The sequence below is a fragment of the Corythoichthys intestinalis genome, chromosome 5, assembly GCF_030265065.1.
Source record: "Corythoichthys intestinalis isolate RoL2023-P3 chromosome 5, ASM3026506v1, whole genome shotgun sequence".
Lineage (NCBI taxonomy): Eukaryota > Metazoa > Chordata > Actinopteri > Syngnathiformes > Syngnathidae > Corythoichthys > Corythoichthys intestinalis.
The window spans coordinates 30,830,607-30,846,686 of record NC_080399.1 but is presented as its reverse complement, the minus strand read 5'-3'; the positions used below and the strand labels follow the sequence as shown (position 1 = coordinate 30,846,686).

At 38.5% G+C, this 16,080-nt stretch overlaps 1 pseudogene; it reads right to left on the bottom strand.

The window, feature by feature from the left end:
• Nucleotides 1-5,162: 5,162 nt before the first annotated feature.
• On the bottom strand, nt 5,163-15,973 carry LOC130916342 (high affinity choline transporter 1-like; annotated as a pseudogene).
• Between the last annotated feature and the right edge of the window lie 107 nt (nt 15,974-16,080).

Genomic DNA, 16,080 nt, shown 5'->3' with positions numbered 1-16,080 from the left:
TGGATGTTTTACCCGTTTGGCCACTAGATGGCAATGTCTTACAAATACTGAGGGAACAGGTCTGTGTATACGATTAGAAAGTTACACGTTTGTATTACAAATTGCAAAATAATGGTTCGAACCAGCGAAGGGAAAAACGGTGGACAGGATCGTCCGTTTTAATGTGAGAGTTATGAATTTATTCTCAGAATTCTGATTTTAAAGTCAGTAATGATTTTAAACCTTTCAGAGAGTGCTCACTACAGTGGACCTCTATTGAAAAGTTAATTGATGTACTGCCAGCCAAGGTAGCATTGTATGTAAATTAGTCAAATCGGTAAATTATTATTGAAAACACCTACTGACAGCAATAGACATTCAATCTATTTCAACTCCAGCCCCTCCCAGTTAATATGGGATTCCCTTGGCAGCCAAAGAGTTAAGCTACAGTGCTGGCCAAAAGTCTTGGCACCCCTGCAATTCTGTCAGATAATGCTCTGTTTCTCCCACAAAATGATTGCAATTACAAATGCTTTGGTAGTAATATCGTCATTTATTTTGCTTGCAACAACAAAACACAAAAGAGAATGGGGGAAAAAAATCAAATCATTATCATTTACACAAAACTCCAAAAATGGGCCGGACTAAAGTATTGGCACCCTTTGAAAAATCATGTGATGTTTCTCTAATTTGTGTAAATAACAGCACCTGTTACTTACCTGTGGCACATAACAGGTGGTGGCAATAAAAAAAATCCCACTTGCAGCCAGTTAAAATGGATTAAAGTTGACTCAACCTCTGTCCCGTGTCCTTGTGTGTACCACATTGAGCATGGAGAAAAGAAAGACCAAAGAACTGTCTGAGGACTTGAGAAGCAAAATTGTGAGGAAGCATGGGCAATCTCGAGGCCATGTCCATCTCCAAAGACCTGAATGTTCCTGTGTCTACCAAGCGCAGTGTCATCAGTAAGTGTAAAGCCCATGGCACTGTGGCTAACCTCCCTTAATGTGGACGGAAAAGAAAAATTGCCGAGAGATTTCAATGAAAGATTATGCGGATGGTGGATAAAGAACCTCGACTAACTTCCAAACAAGTTCAAGCTGTCCTGCAGTCCCAGGGTACAACAGCGACAACCCATACGATCTGTCGGCATCTGAATGAAAATGGACTGTATGGTAGGATACCCAGGAAGACCCCACTTCTGACCCAGACACATAAAAAAGCCAGGCTGGAGTTTGCCAAAAATTACCTGAGAAAGCCAAAATCGTTTTGGAAGAATGCTCTCTGGTCAGATGAGACAAAAGTAGAGCTTTTTGGGAAAAGGCATCAACATAGAGTTTAAAGGGGAAAAAAACGAGGCCTTCAAAGAAAAGAACATGGTCCCCACAGTCAAACATGGCGGAGGTTCCCTTATGTTTTGGGGTTGCTTTGCTACCTCTGGCACTGGACTGCTTGACCTTGTGCATGGCATTCTGAAGTCTGAAGACTACCAACAAAGTTTGCAGCATAATGTAGGGCCCAGTGTGAGAAAGCTGGGTCTCCCTCGGAGGTCATGGGTCATCCAGTAGGACGACCCAAAACACAATTCAAAAAGCACTAGAAAATGGTTTGAGAGAAAGGACTTGTAAAGTGGCCAGCAATGAGTCCAGATCTGAATCACAAAGAGCTCCTGTAGGATCCGCAACGCTAAAAAGCCTTCAGCCCGACGATCTTCTCGCTCCGTCCCCCTCGCGCACCGCCAGTCAGCGGGCAAGTAAAACTCTCACGCCGCTCCTTATGAGTTCGTTCTTTAATACAACAAAATTCAATCCAAACGCTTGTCATCCAAAAATATAAACACATCACATCACATTTCAGTCAGCGAAATTGGCTGCTCATTGTTTAGCAAGATGTAACTAAAACATTAAGATATGATAGAGCATACATTTGATAATTTGTTAAACACAATAACTCAAACACAGAGATATACTGTAACTTAAATGTACAGACTAAGTAGAGTATACAGTACTGTATTTGTATTAGGACAGTCACCCCACTTTATAATAAGTAAACACGAACAATTATTTCCTTTGCAGAAATCATATTTAGTAGTCAAACTTAAAGTGCCTATGACAGCAAAAAGCATGTTCATTTAATATTTCACGCAGTATCTTATGCTCCTGAATGAAATGGACCGCTTGGATGTGTGTGGGAACGATCGTTTTATTTATTCATTTTTTGAATGCCGCGCGATAAAAATGAGTGACTTCCAGCTCCAGTCTCGGGTTGAAGACGAATGCGAATGTGACGTCACCCGTCAGCATCTCAAAATAACAGCATTGCTTTATAGCATGCAGATGGACTGAGGTTTCATTTGCGGATTGATTTTGCAGATTAATTCGTTTATTTTTCATGTCACGCCAGCCAAATTTGCTGCAGGGTTCCGTTGCTGCACCAGGGAGAGGCGTGTGAGACTTTTTGGGTTTCAAAAAGTTCCCCTTCACCCAGAGATCGGCCAAAACAAGTCCAACAACTGTGGGACCATTGAACTCACGAGAAAGTGAGTAAACATTGTGTTTTGTATTATGTCAAATTCTGGAATCATGGCACGCGTTTTATTAAGGAGGTGGTTTGCATCTTGTAGCTGACAATGCTCCTTGTCCACAGAGAATGCCACTCGGCCGGCGACCGGCAGCTTGTCGCACATCCCCCTCGGTCCTCTTTGCGTGCCCGCCAGGAGAGTGCTATTCTCGGCTTATGCTCATGTGGTTCTCCATATCGTCCAGACTTCCAGCCCCCTCTACCCTCTGCATATGCCCCGCAATAGACCACTATCCTCGGGTTGGGCTCGGGGAGCTACGCGCTCCTATGACGTCGGCCGGTTTGTCTGGCGGTCATTCTTCAGCTGCTTCCCCGGCAAACGAGCTCTCCTGCCCGCGGCAGGGGGAACGACGAGCTGTAACTTGCTAACCGCCGACGGGGTTGCCGATCCGTGAAGACAATCAACAAACCCACCATTGCGGGGTAGTTCTGCGTGATTTTTCGCTTCGAAAGGTGAAAATAAGACTTGAAAACGCTGCTCGGTTCGGGTTTGCATGTCGGCTAGTTGTCATGCCTCCTGGTTTGTTTACGTTCTCCGAAGCTGGGGCAGGGAAATGAAAAAAAAAACGGGCTAACTCCAGTGGCATAAAATATCGTTTGGGAGGTGCAAGAAGTTGACAGTTTGGACCGTTATGGAGTAATTTTGCCATGTCGTACTGATTAAATACATTTTTAATATTTCATATTCCATTTAACACAAGACTGTTATTTGTCATGACCATACCATTTATTTAGCAATTGGGGAAAAGTACTTAAAAAGAATATCCTGTAAAATATTGAAGAGATTGAAACAATGATATTTTGCTGCTCTCTTCGCCGCATTTTCCTCGTTCTGAAAAATTATGTCTCAATGGGCTGAATTCTAAATCAGATGAAATCGTGACCCTGCCGACGTCATCCTCCATCTGGGGACGCTAGAGCGCTATAATGACAGGCAGGGGCTAAACAGCAGATTAAAAGACTAATTTCTCATCATATGCGCTTTGCCAAATAGTTGTATATAGTCGAATCGTCTCAAAATATGAATCTAATTCACATAATAATGCTATTTAAGATTTTTTTTATGCTGTCGCAGGCACTTTAATTTTTACAATCAATGATGAAAAGTTGTAGAAAAAGAATACTTATAAAACACTTATAAAAATTCCCGAGTAGGAATGTGGCACCACCAACCGCAGTAATCCCAAAACAGTTTTTATAGAGTACAAAGAGGTCAGTGAAAAGTAATATAATCATCAATCTTGTCACAGGGATGAGAAAGAGAGCCTATAAATTGGTGGTAAATATGGGTTTCAATATTAAGATTGGAATCTGAGATTGCACTGGTTATATTTAGTGTTTTAAAGACTTGCTTGCGCCTCAACACTCTGCTAAGACCTTGTTAAACCTTATTAAAAAGATATGAACCCACCCCCTTCTCACCCAAAAGGTGCATATTTGAAAATAATAATAATAATAGTAACAAAGTTTAGAAAATAATGCAGTAGAACCTGTTGGCAAAGATATAACCAGGTGGATATTGTAAATGGCCGTGTACGGAAAACAGTAAAACAATTAAATTGATTAAAAAACTGTTGAAAGAGGAAGTGGCATCTTCTGAAGGGCCTGCCTGGAAATCGACATGATCGATTTGCGAATTACGTTTTTACATCAGTGTGTGTAAAATATTTAGTTGGTTGTCTTTGAGTAATCTAACAAAACAATGGCGATCCAATTCACAGCAAAGTGACCTCGTCTGTGCCAACAAGCGAAAAGTTAGCAGAGGTGGGTAACATGGCGTTACATGTACTCTGTCACATTTACTTGAGTAACTTTTTGAGAAAAATGTACTTTAAAGAGTAGTTTTACCAAACCATACTTTTTACTTTTACTTGAGAAGATTTGTAAATAAAAATGCTACTCTTACTCCGCTACTAGGCAACACATTATTCGTTACATTTTTCCTCTTTATTCTACATATTAGATTTATTTTTGCCAGCGATGCCATTGTAGCGCTACTAATTTCACCGATGACATATCGCAACAATAATCACATGACTCCAATGCACTAATCAGACGCAAGCTTGCCGTTCTATGATCACGCCAGCTTGTTCAATCACGTGGCGTCTTTAAAGCATCATAAAAAATGAAGTATTTGACATAGAGCATGGCCCTCAACATGACTCAATAGCGCGGATTTAAACCTCTCTCCCAGTTTTTATTTGGCACCGATTGTCCACAGAAAACCGGAGATATGATCCTTTTAATTTCATAATAGGAACTATGAGGGAACTACAGTATTCACTATTCAAACTAGGAACTATTTTCCCCACTAGAGGGCAGGGCACTCATGCTCTTTGGACGAATAATGCTTCATTTCTGTCATTTCGTTCTCTTGCCGGAATTCAAATTTTTTTTTTGTATTTCTTTGGCTTAATGTGGTTATGTAATGGGTGATTGTGCAGTATCATTATAACAACAGTTTGTTTCCATAAGTTTGTCCTAAAAGAAAAAAAATACCATTGTTTAAAAAAAAAAAAAAAAAAAAAAAAAAAAAAAAAAAAATCAATAAAAAAATAGCAGTTACTCACAATGTTACTCATTACTTTAGTATTCTTTACTTAAGTACATTTTTTGAATGACTACTTTTACTCTTACTCCAGTAATATTATTTTGAAGTAATGCGACTCTTACTTGAGTACAATTTTTGGCTACTTCATCCACCTCTGAAAGTTAGTAATTACCCACTCCATCAAAGATCATCATGCTGCATGTGTCTTAATTGGGACCATGTCCATTGCTGCGAGATGTAAATTACAGATGGTGTTCCTACAATGCTGTATTAAAGACAGAGTCCTTTTCCTCTTTACCTTCTGCTTCCTTTTTCTCTTTGAACACATCCATCACATCCCAGGACAGAGGAATAACCTTTTGACCGAAGCCCAACTGGACCAACCAGGACATAAAAGCAATAGTTATCAGTGAAATGAGGGCATTCACAGACCTGAAGGGAAAGTACTGTGTGATGACACCGTCCTCCTCCCTCCATCCTGGGTAGAGGAGCAAAGGAGGGATGCCGAGCGCCGGCTCACCGCTCAGGCCGCGCAGCAACAGAGCGACTATGTAACCACTGATAGCTCCATAGAAATTGGCAAAGGGAAGGTGCACTACGCAGAGGAGCTGCGGGGTCACAACGCAGTAGAGTAGATCTGTAGCAAGAAGCCAGAGTGCAATTATGCTACTCTTGTTGAAGGCTAGTCCCGTTCCGGCCAGGCCCACCAGAAGCACACTAATCCTGATTACCCACTGCAGCTCTCTGTCGGATGCCTGAAAGAACACAAAAGTTGTGTTGTGTGTGTCTCTCTCTCACAAATTCAGTTTCAAACTTACACACCTGCCTCCTTAAAGTCGTCTTGTATATGTTCTGAGTAAACATGGACGCCGACGACAGCAATGCAGAATCCATGGAGGACATCACCGCTGCTGCGATAGCGCCGATGCCCAACACTGACACCCAGGTTGGTGTGATGTAAGACAGCGCTAGTGGCAGAACATTCCCCGCGCTCATAAGGTGGCGGTAGACCATATTCTGTCTGGTTCCAGTCTTAAAATAGGAGATAGAGTGTAGAAGGCACACACAGAGCCAGAAAGAGAAATAAATGATGGCGGTGATTGTTGTGTAATTTCCTATAAACTTGGTAATTGATGGTTCAAGCAAGATACTGTATACAGTACCACCTGGAATAAAAATCTAACGACTGGGGAAAAAAAACGAAGACTAAAATGTAAAATAAGGATGTCCCGATCACATATTTTTGCACTCGAGTCCGAGTCACCTGATTTTGAGAATCTGCCGATAGAGTCCCGATCGGATATTGAAAAAAAGAGCTTTTTTTATTTTATTTATTTATTTATTTATTAATTTTAACAAAAGTTCTAAACATGCTACAGTACTGTACTGTACTTATTACTTTCTTTTACTTCGTCTTTCGCTTCTACAGGAAGTATCGCGGAGTATAAAACATACAGTATATATTTTCTAGTGATGCACGATAATACACTTTTCAACCGATATCGATAACCGATAATTTCCTGCCCCTTCCACCCGATAACCAATAATGTCACGCCGATAATTCTATTCAAATGTGTATGTAAAATTTTAAAGTATACAAAGATCAAATGTTACTGCGCAAAAATGTAATTTAGTGCTATTTCTTTCCACATCAAATGTGAACAAGTAGTAAATTCCAACATCTAAACAATGGCAATGACATTGTGAATTGGTAAGCTTTTGGCAACAATTACTTCGAGAGTAAACACGCAAGTTGCACAAAAATGCCTTTAAAAGTAAGCCATTCCTAACATATATCACATTACTACACTGCAAAAACACCTCCTTAAAACTAGCAGAATTGGACAAAACTGTTGATTGCGCACATATGGAGGCTAAATCAAGGATATAATTATCGGATTGCATTATCGGTTGAATTTCGTTTTATCTGGATTATCTGTGTGACGTCATAATTGCCATTACCGGCCGATAATTATCGGTGACCGATATTATCGTGCATCTCTAATATTTTCTGTATCTTTTGGCAATGTCATTGTATTTCTAGATTATTTTGTTACTTTTTAACCCTTAAAAAGTACCCCAAAAAAAAATCTAAATTAGGCCTGAACAATATTGGAAAAAATTACCATTGCGATACTGATAGTCCCCGGGTTACGACGTACCCAATTAACGTGATTTCGACTTTAAGATGTCGGAGTCTGTCCGCCTTTTTGTCTCCAGTCGTTTTTTCTGTTTTTGTTTTTAATCGCGCAAACAGAGCCTCATTGTACCTCACAGTATCTTATGTTTTACTTCATATTATTAATATGACTTCTGCCCTTTGGCGAAATGTATTTGATTATAATGTTGACTTTTGTTTTGTGTTGCATGCTTTTATTTTGGCGCAGGAAGCGTAGAGCAGCTAGTAGACATGAAGGACAACGTATTTGCGCAGACAAAGAAAAGCACACATACTGTGAAGTATGGGGGTGGGTCAGTGATGCTGTGGGGCTTTTTCACTTCCAAAGGCCCTGTGAACCTTGTTAGGGTGCATGGCATCATGAATGCTTTGAAATACCAGAACATTTTAAATCAAAATCTGTTGCCCTCTGCCCGAAAGCCGAAGATGGGTCGTCACTGGGTCTTTCAGCAAGACAATGACCCTAAACATATGGCCAAATCTACACAGAAATGGTTCACCAGACCCCAAATCAAGCTCCTCCCATGGCCATCTCAGTCCCCAGACCTCAACCCTGTGGGGTGAGCTGAAGAGGAGAGTACAGAGGAGAGGACCCAGGTCTCTGGATGATTTAGAGAGATTCTGCAAAGAGGAATGGCTGAAGATCCCTTTTTCTGTCTTTTCCCTTCTTGTGAAACATTATAGGAGATTAAGTGCTGTTTTGTTGGCAAAAAGGGGTTGTACAAAGTATTAACACCAGGGGTGCTAATAATTGTGACACACATTATTTGATGTCAAATAATTATTTCTTTATGTGGGATTTTTTCTCCACTGAATAAATGCACTTGTATAGAAAGTTGGATTTTTCTCTTTTTTTTCCATTAAGGTCCCATACTATTTAGAAAAAAATATATATATTAGAAGCTAAAAAACACATAATTATTATAAATCCAATAATTATGGAGAGCACTGTATCTGTTCTATGTGTTGGATTTTATCAAGTAACTTATGTTTTTTTCCCCACCTTTTTTCCCTTTTTTTTTCACCACCTGCAGTAACATTGTTCGAACCCATGTTGATTTCTCTCACAAGAAAATCTGCTATGAGTTCGTCTTGCGGGAAAAAAAAGAAACTGCGGTGCTGTCATAGATCATCGTATTTAGAGCATGTCTTGAGATGTAGAAACAAATGGTGAGTCAACTTTTACGTCGGTTGTCGTAAAGATCGTGTGTCGAAGCAATCGTATGTAGAGGTACCACTGTATTTGGCTAATATTCTATATCTATGGGAAACTGAACCGCCTTTTGGCTTGTTTTAAATAGTGTTTCACCTTTTTACATCTGACTGTATACATTGTGTATTTGTTGTATATATCATGTACTGGCATGCATTCCTTTGATGATGTGAATAAACTAAACTATACATTCTTATACTCAGGAAGATCATAAAAATGAATGAACTTGCGATTGTGACTGATTAAATTCAATCTTACAAAAGACAAAACAATTGATTGAAAGACATAACCACCAGAATCTTCTAAAATATTCAACGTCAACATGTTATCGACAAAGTGAGATGTCACTTTAATCATAAACAGGAATGTGTCAATGAGGATGTTTCCCTGGTAGGCCAAACCATCGAAGTTTGAGTTTTTGTCCAGCAGTTTACTTCTTTACTTCTACCATAATGAGGGCAAACAGCATGTCAGTGTAGTGTGTGTTCATAACCTGCAGAAGCAGCCACAGCTCCAATGATCACTGAGGGGATTCCCATAATGAAAACAAAACCGGCAGAAGTGAAGCAGATAAACTGAGCCTTGGATGAGGAGGCCGCGGCAAGGATCCTCTGATGGAAAGACTGATGAGCGAGTCCTCCTAAAGCCTACATCATTCACAAGTGTCACTCTTGTGAGTTTGGCAATTTTCTAAAATATCAACAAAATTGATCATCTCCATCGTAATATTAACAATAAAGGATTTTAAGTAAAATATCTGACCAATATAAAGAAGTCATCTGCCCATTTTCCAGAATCCTCAAGCTTGACCTCTCCAATCCATGAGTGGACACTCGACAGGTTGAAATGTGCTGTTTGCGAGATGTCAGTCACCACTGGACTGAGAATCATAAAGGGAACACAGAGCCACTAAAACAATACAAACACTAGTTAGTCAAATTAAAAATGTTATAACCAATTAGTATTTGGACATTCACATATGGAGCGACTAGAATCCTGTGAGCTTTGTTCACTATTTTTTTGAAAGCTCACCAGACTGACAAATATGAAGGACAGCTGGATGATGTCAGTGTAAGCAACCGCGTAGAGGCCTCCTAAAACAGTGTAGAATTATAGATGATGGAGACAACCGCAGAAATCAGAATGGAGATTGTGGATGACAGATCAAGGATAATGCTCATCGTTGCCCCTGCAGGTCACACGCAAAATAAATAAATGACTGTTTAAGGGAGAAAAACAAATATACTTAAAATATACAGTGGTACCTTGACATACGATCGCTTCGACACACGAGCTTTTCGACATCCGACAGAAAAATTTGACACGCCATTTGTTTCTACATCCGACGACATGTTCTAAATACGACGATCTATGACGGCACCGCAGTCTTTGTTTACCCGCAAGACAGACGCACGGCATATTTTCTTATGAGAGAAATCAATATGGGTTCTACCAATGTTAGTGCAGGTGGTGGAAAAAAAGGAAAAAGGTGATCCTTACCATTGACATGCAGATGGATATGATGGATATAATTAGGGCTGCAGCTATCGAATATTTTAGCAATCGAGTAATCGACTGAAAATTCTATCGATTAATCGAGTAATCGGATAAAACAAATATATTTTTAGGTGAACAGCAATTATAAATATACATGAGAAAACAAGAAATTTCATCTAATCTTGAACCATTTTCAGTCAATCAATGTCTTTATTTTCGATGTATATTGTAGAAAACAGCCAACAATTGCATCTCAGATGTAACTAGAATTAAAAAAAAAAAAGACTAATTCACTGTTTTCACTCAAAAAAACATTAGATCTTATTAAAAAAAAATATATATATATATATATATATATATATATATATATATATTAGGGCTGTCAAAATTATCGCGTTAACGTGCGGTAATTAATTTTTGAAATTAATCACGTTAAAATATTTGACGCAATTAACGCACATGTCCCGCTCAGACAGTATTCTGCCTTTTGGTAATTTTTACAGCAAGCCTTTTGTGCTGTGTAACAGCGAACTCTTGTGGTCGCTTTGCGACATGGTTTATTGTTGTCTTGCCAGTTCAATATGGCTGCACGACGTCTCGGGCTGACGCCTACGTTGTAATGTTGTGCTTGTATGATCCTTGGACAAGATTTGTCCGTAAGTATGGTTGTTTTAAATAATGTACATATTATGTTAGTAAGCGAAATGTTATATTTTTTGTATGAGACCCTTTTTGTTTATGTTTAGTGAACCTATATAGCGGGCTAAGCTAACGTTGTTGCTAATGCAATGCTTGTGTACTTTTTTTTTTTTGTAGTTTTACGACGGTCTAAAGAGGACAATGGTTTGAGGCCATTTTATTAATAAATCAGATGAAAAAGGAAGAAGTCTTATTATTATGGCGTCATTCACTAGCTGTCTAGCTTTGGAAAAAGTAGACGCTTCGGTGTGAGGACAGCATAGACAGATTTAAATGACAGTCGAGTGAAATGCCCACTACAGTCCTTATGTACCGTAGGTTGAATGTATATATCCATCTTGTGTCTTATCTTTCCATTCCAACAAATTATTTTACAGAATATGTATATAATTTACAGAAAAATATGGCATATTTTATAGATGGTTTGAATTGCGATTAATTGCGATTAATTACGATTAATTAATTTTTAAGCTGTAATTAACTCGATTAAAAATTTTAATCGTTTGACAGCCCTAATATATATATATATATATATAATATACCTAAAAATGTATATATACCTAAAAATGCCGTTACGCTTGATAACACACATCACTTAAAAGCTAGGATTTTTTTTACCACGTGTTCAATTGAATTTCTATTTGTGTCAAGCCATTTTTAAGTTCTAGTTAAGTTTTAAGTTAGTCTAAACTGTAAGTCCTGATAGGATTTTGAGTTTTTGCAGTGTTCAAAATAAATGTATGATACAGGCTGTATTGGAGCACATTAGGGACCAGTGCTACTTGGTGTTTTATCCAGTAATGACTACTGAGCTAAAATTGATAGTTAGCATTGTTGAGTTTTTATTTTACACCCTCATCACTCCACAACGCTATGTTATGTTAAAGCCTGTATGTAAGACACGTTAGCCACGCATCGACAGTGGTCATAATTAATAGAAACCCAGCCCTCCGCTGGGCTAACGTTACGTGAGCTAAACGTTAATCTTATGTATTAGCGCTTAGCGCTCTTTATTAGCGCTTAGCGCTCTACTGCTTTAAGATGGCGACTGTTTACTAACGCTGCCCAGACGTGGCCGAGTCTGTCACTTTGCATCTAGTTCAACATACATGTGATCTCTATGAGACTCATCAGACGCTACCTACCTATCAACTAGCATCGTGCGGGCTAGTATTTAGCAACGTCGGCGTTGTTTGTTGCGGCTGTCGGCTGATGTAAGTTTTTTTTTTTTTTTTGCTTCTTCCTCTACGCACGTGACATCAGCGCGTTGTCCCGCATTAAAAGTAGTCCGAGCAAAACGTGATGCTTAGAGCTGTCAAAATAAACGATTACTCGAGGTGAATAAAATTACTCGGATCAGTTTTTAAACTCGAGTTACTCGAGTTGCTCGAGTATTCGTTTCAGCTCTAGATATAATAGAAAATTTTGAGCGTGGAGTGCACATCTGTGATATGGCTCAACAACACAGCCGTAGACTGTACTATCTCGGCAGTGTTCCTCCGTTCGCCAGTCTTTATAAGTTAAGGTGGCATTAGTATTGTGGTAACATCGCCAAAGAAATTGCCAGCTTCGTCCGGTTTCTCATCATTTATTCCATCAACTTGTGCCTTGTGTCCCCCGCAGCAAAAGTAAACAAAACGAAAGTGAAAAGGCTCACTCCGTCAAGTCAGCCATGCCGTGCGTTCAGGTACAGCAAAAAGCATCCGGCACATTAGAACCCGGTTTGTTACATTATTAAAGGTATTATTATTACAATTATGATATTATTATTCCAATTTTTATCAGTAATTCATTTGTTTTGCTCTTTGTAATTGATATTTGCAATAGTAACATCAGTATTTATTAAGAATTTAGTGTAGGTTTTCTGGCTGTGGAACGAATTAATGGAATTATAATGTATTCTTATGGGAAAATCCTGCTCGACATACGACCATTTCGACTTACAAACAAGGTCCTGGAACGAATTAACTTCATATGCAGAGGTACCGCTGTATACTTAAAAATACAATAATTAACCTAGAGCAGCAAGAATGCAGGCAACCCACAAAATATCACTGATCAAAGCAGGAAGTAATATTGCTGTACTGAACAACTGGCCATAGCGATGCTGAAACGGGTCCAACATGGTCAGGTAGCGTTTGGACCTCATTGGTTTTGCAATAAGCAATCCTCCTTGAAAAGCACAAAACATACATTCTATGGTAAAAAAAAATGTTAACGTGTAAACAGCAAAGACTTCACTAAAGAGCTTTGTCTCAATTTGTTAATTCACAGAATAACTTTTATACAGTTTTTTTTTTTTCCCATCAAAATGTCGTCCCACTTTCTGTACAATCCACAGTCAAAACATCCTGTCCCTCCAAGCCATGCTCCACAAAGCAAGCTTTTTTAACTCAAGGCAATAAAGCTCTTTGTCTGCTCAGCAAAAAAAAAAATCACACAACACACCTCCTATCAAAACGTGAGACCTTCAAATTAAAAGTAGCTGTGCAGCCATGAGTCTTAACTTTGCCCTGTCTGTGAAAGTGACCATATCCCACAAAAACCTCATATTGCAGGTACATACCGATTAGAAAATTCACAAGATATGCAAGAGGGCCGGAAGCCCAGACGAGACCTCGATTTGGAGAATAAACAGCTTCGGCAGTCCCCATGATGTAACCTCCTCCAACCCATGTTGCTAAAAGGAAGGACAAATTACGAAACAAGTCAGGAGTTTAGTAAAAGCTTCACTAAGATACAAATGTTGAAACAAGAAATATATACCTGTCATGGTAAACACGCCAATTAGGACATTGATGTTACGGCCCCATATGTAAGTAAAGCGGTGCCATTATAGATTGAACGCGAGAATGCATGAGTGGGTCGTGCAGCGCATGCGTTAATTGCGTTAAATAATTTTACGTGATTAATTTAAAAAAAATTAATTACCGCCATTAACGCGATAAATTTGATAGCCCTACTTTAAGCCAAAACTAAAGACTTTGGATGAGTGTCTTTTTTTTTTTTTTTTTTTTGTCTGGAATGTTAAATACAAATAGAAAACGATTTAATTAAAAATATATAAATATATTAAAAAAAGGCATGTCCGATATTTTTTTGCCGATTCCGATACTTTGAAAATGACGTGACCGGACCCGATCGTTCGGCATCTTTAATTTGTATCACAATTCGACATTAGGTAATAAAAAGTACATTACATCGCATTAAAATCAGCATAAGACACAATTAGAAACAGTCATTTAAGAAATAGAAATAAAACCACACATTATCACACCATTATTATTATCATATTAAAATGAACAAGACAAGCTGATACTCTCCAACCAAAATGTTCTCACCTGCTGTAACCAAGACAGTATGGGCACCATTATCAGGGGTGGGTGGTAATGTGTTACATTTACTTAAGTAAATTTTTGAGAAAAATTTACTTCTAAGAGTAGTTTTATTAAGCCATACCTTTTACTATTACTTGAGTAGATTTGTGAAGAAGAAACGCTACTCTTACTCTGCTACTTTGAGCTACACTAGTCTTTACATTTTCCCTCTATATTCTCCATGTATGATTTTACTTTTTTTTTTTTTTTTGCCAGCGACGCCAATAGTAGTTCTACCAGTTTCACGAATGAGACGTCGCAACAATAATCACATGACTCCATTTACCAATCAGACTTAAGCTTGCCGTTCTATGATCACGCCGGCCTGTTCAATCCTATGGTGTCTTGAAAGCACTGTAAAAAAATGTGTATTTGACATTGAGCGCTCTCCATAACGTGACCCGAAAGCGCAGATTCTAAGCTCTCTCCCAGTTTTAATTTGGCACCGATTGACCACGGAAAACCAGATATATGATCCTTTTAATTTCATAATAGGAACTATGAAGGAACTATTCACTATAAACTAGGAACTATTTTCTCAGTAGAGAACACTCATGCTCTTTGGATGAATGATGCTTCATTTCTGTAATTTTTTTTTCTCTTATGGGAATTCAATTTTTTCTTGTATTTCTTTAGCTTAATGTGGTTATGTAATGGGTTAGTGTACAGTATAATTATAACCGTCCATATACAGTGGGGCAAATAAGTATTTAGTCAACCACTAATTGTGCAAGTTCTCCCACTTGAAAATATTAGAGGCCCGTAATTGTCAACATGGCTAAACCTCAACCATGAGAGACAGAATGTGGAAAAAAAAAACAGAAAATCATATTGTTTGATTTTTAAATAGTTTATTTGCAAATCATGGTGGAAAATAAATATTTGGTCATTCACTAGGTCCCCTCGTGTGGTTCTGGGATTTTTGCTCCCCGTTCTTGTTATCATTTTGACGCCACAAGGTTAGGAGGGAGTTGAAAGTCAGTGTTGCCCAACGATAGCCCCACTGCTCTAGAGGAGATCTGCATGGAGGAATGGGCCAAAATACCAGCAACAGTGTGTGAAAAGCTTGTGAAGAGTTACAGAAAACATTTGGCCTCCGTCATTGCCAACAAAGGATACATAACAAAGTATTGAGATGAACTTTTGGTATAGACCAAATACTTATTTTCCACCATGACTTGCAAATAAATTCTTTAAAAATCAAACAATGTGATTTTCTGTTTTTTTTTTCCACATTCTGTCTCTCATGGTTGAGGTTTACCCATGTTGACAATTACAGGCCTCTCTAATATTTTCAATTGGGAGAACTTGCATAATTAGTGGCTGACCAAATACTTATTTGCCCCACTGTAGATAACTTTGTGCCGAGAAAAGGAAATTGTTAAAAAACAAACAAACATTGGAAGAAGTTACTCACACTGTTGCTCATTACTTGAGTATTTTTCACCAGATACTTTTTACTTGTACTTAAGTACATTTTTGAATGACTATTTTTACTTGGGTAATATTAATTTGAAGTAACGCTACTCTTACTTAAGTACAATTTTTGGCTACTGTACCCACCTATGACCATCATCATGCGAAAGGGATGGAGCTGGATAGGACATGTTATGAGAAGAGAACATGACAACATCTCCTAGACAGCCCTTACCTGGACCCCAGAGGGGAAACGGAAATGAGGGCGTCCCAAGATCACTTGGCGTCAAACGGTGGAAGGGGAACTCAAGACCCTCCATCGCACCGGGTGGGACTGTTCAGAAGCTGACTAGAATACACAGCTTATATGAATAGAAAGAAGTGGAATGCCTTTGTAACTGCTCTTCATGACAGCTGGCATAATGGGCAATAGGGAGAATGAGTACTTACACAGTATTTAAATGTAGGTAATGATTTTTAATGTAAACTATACAAGGTGAATGTGGAAACTATGTGCTAGAAATTTGAAGTTCAAAACAAATGTTATTTTTACTAAAATTAAAATATGATATAACCTTAAAACTTTAAT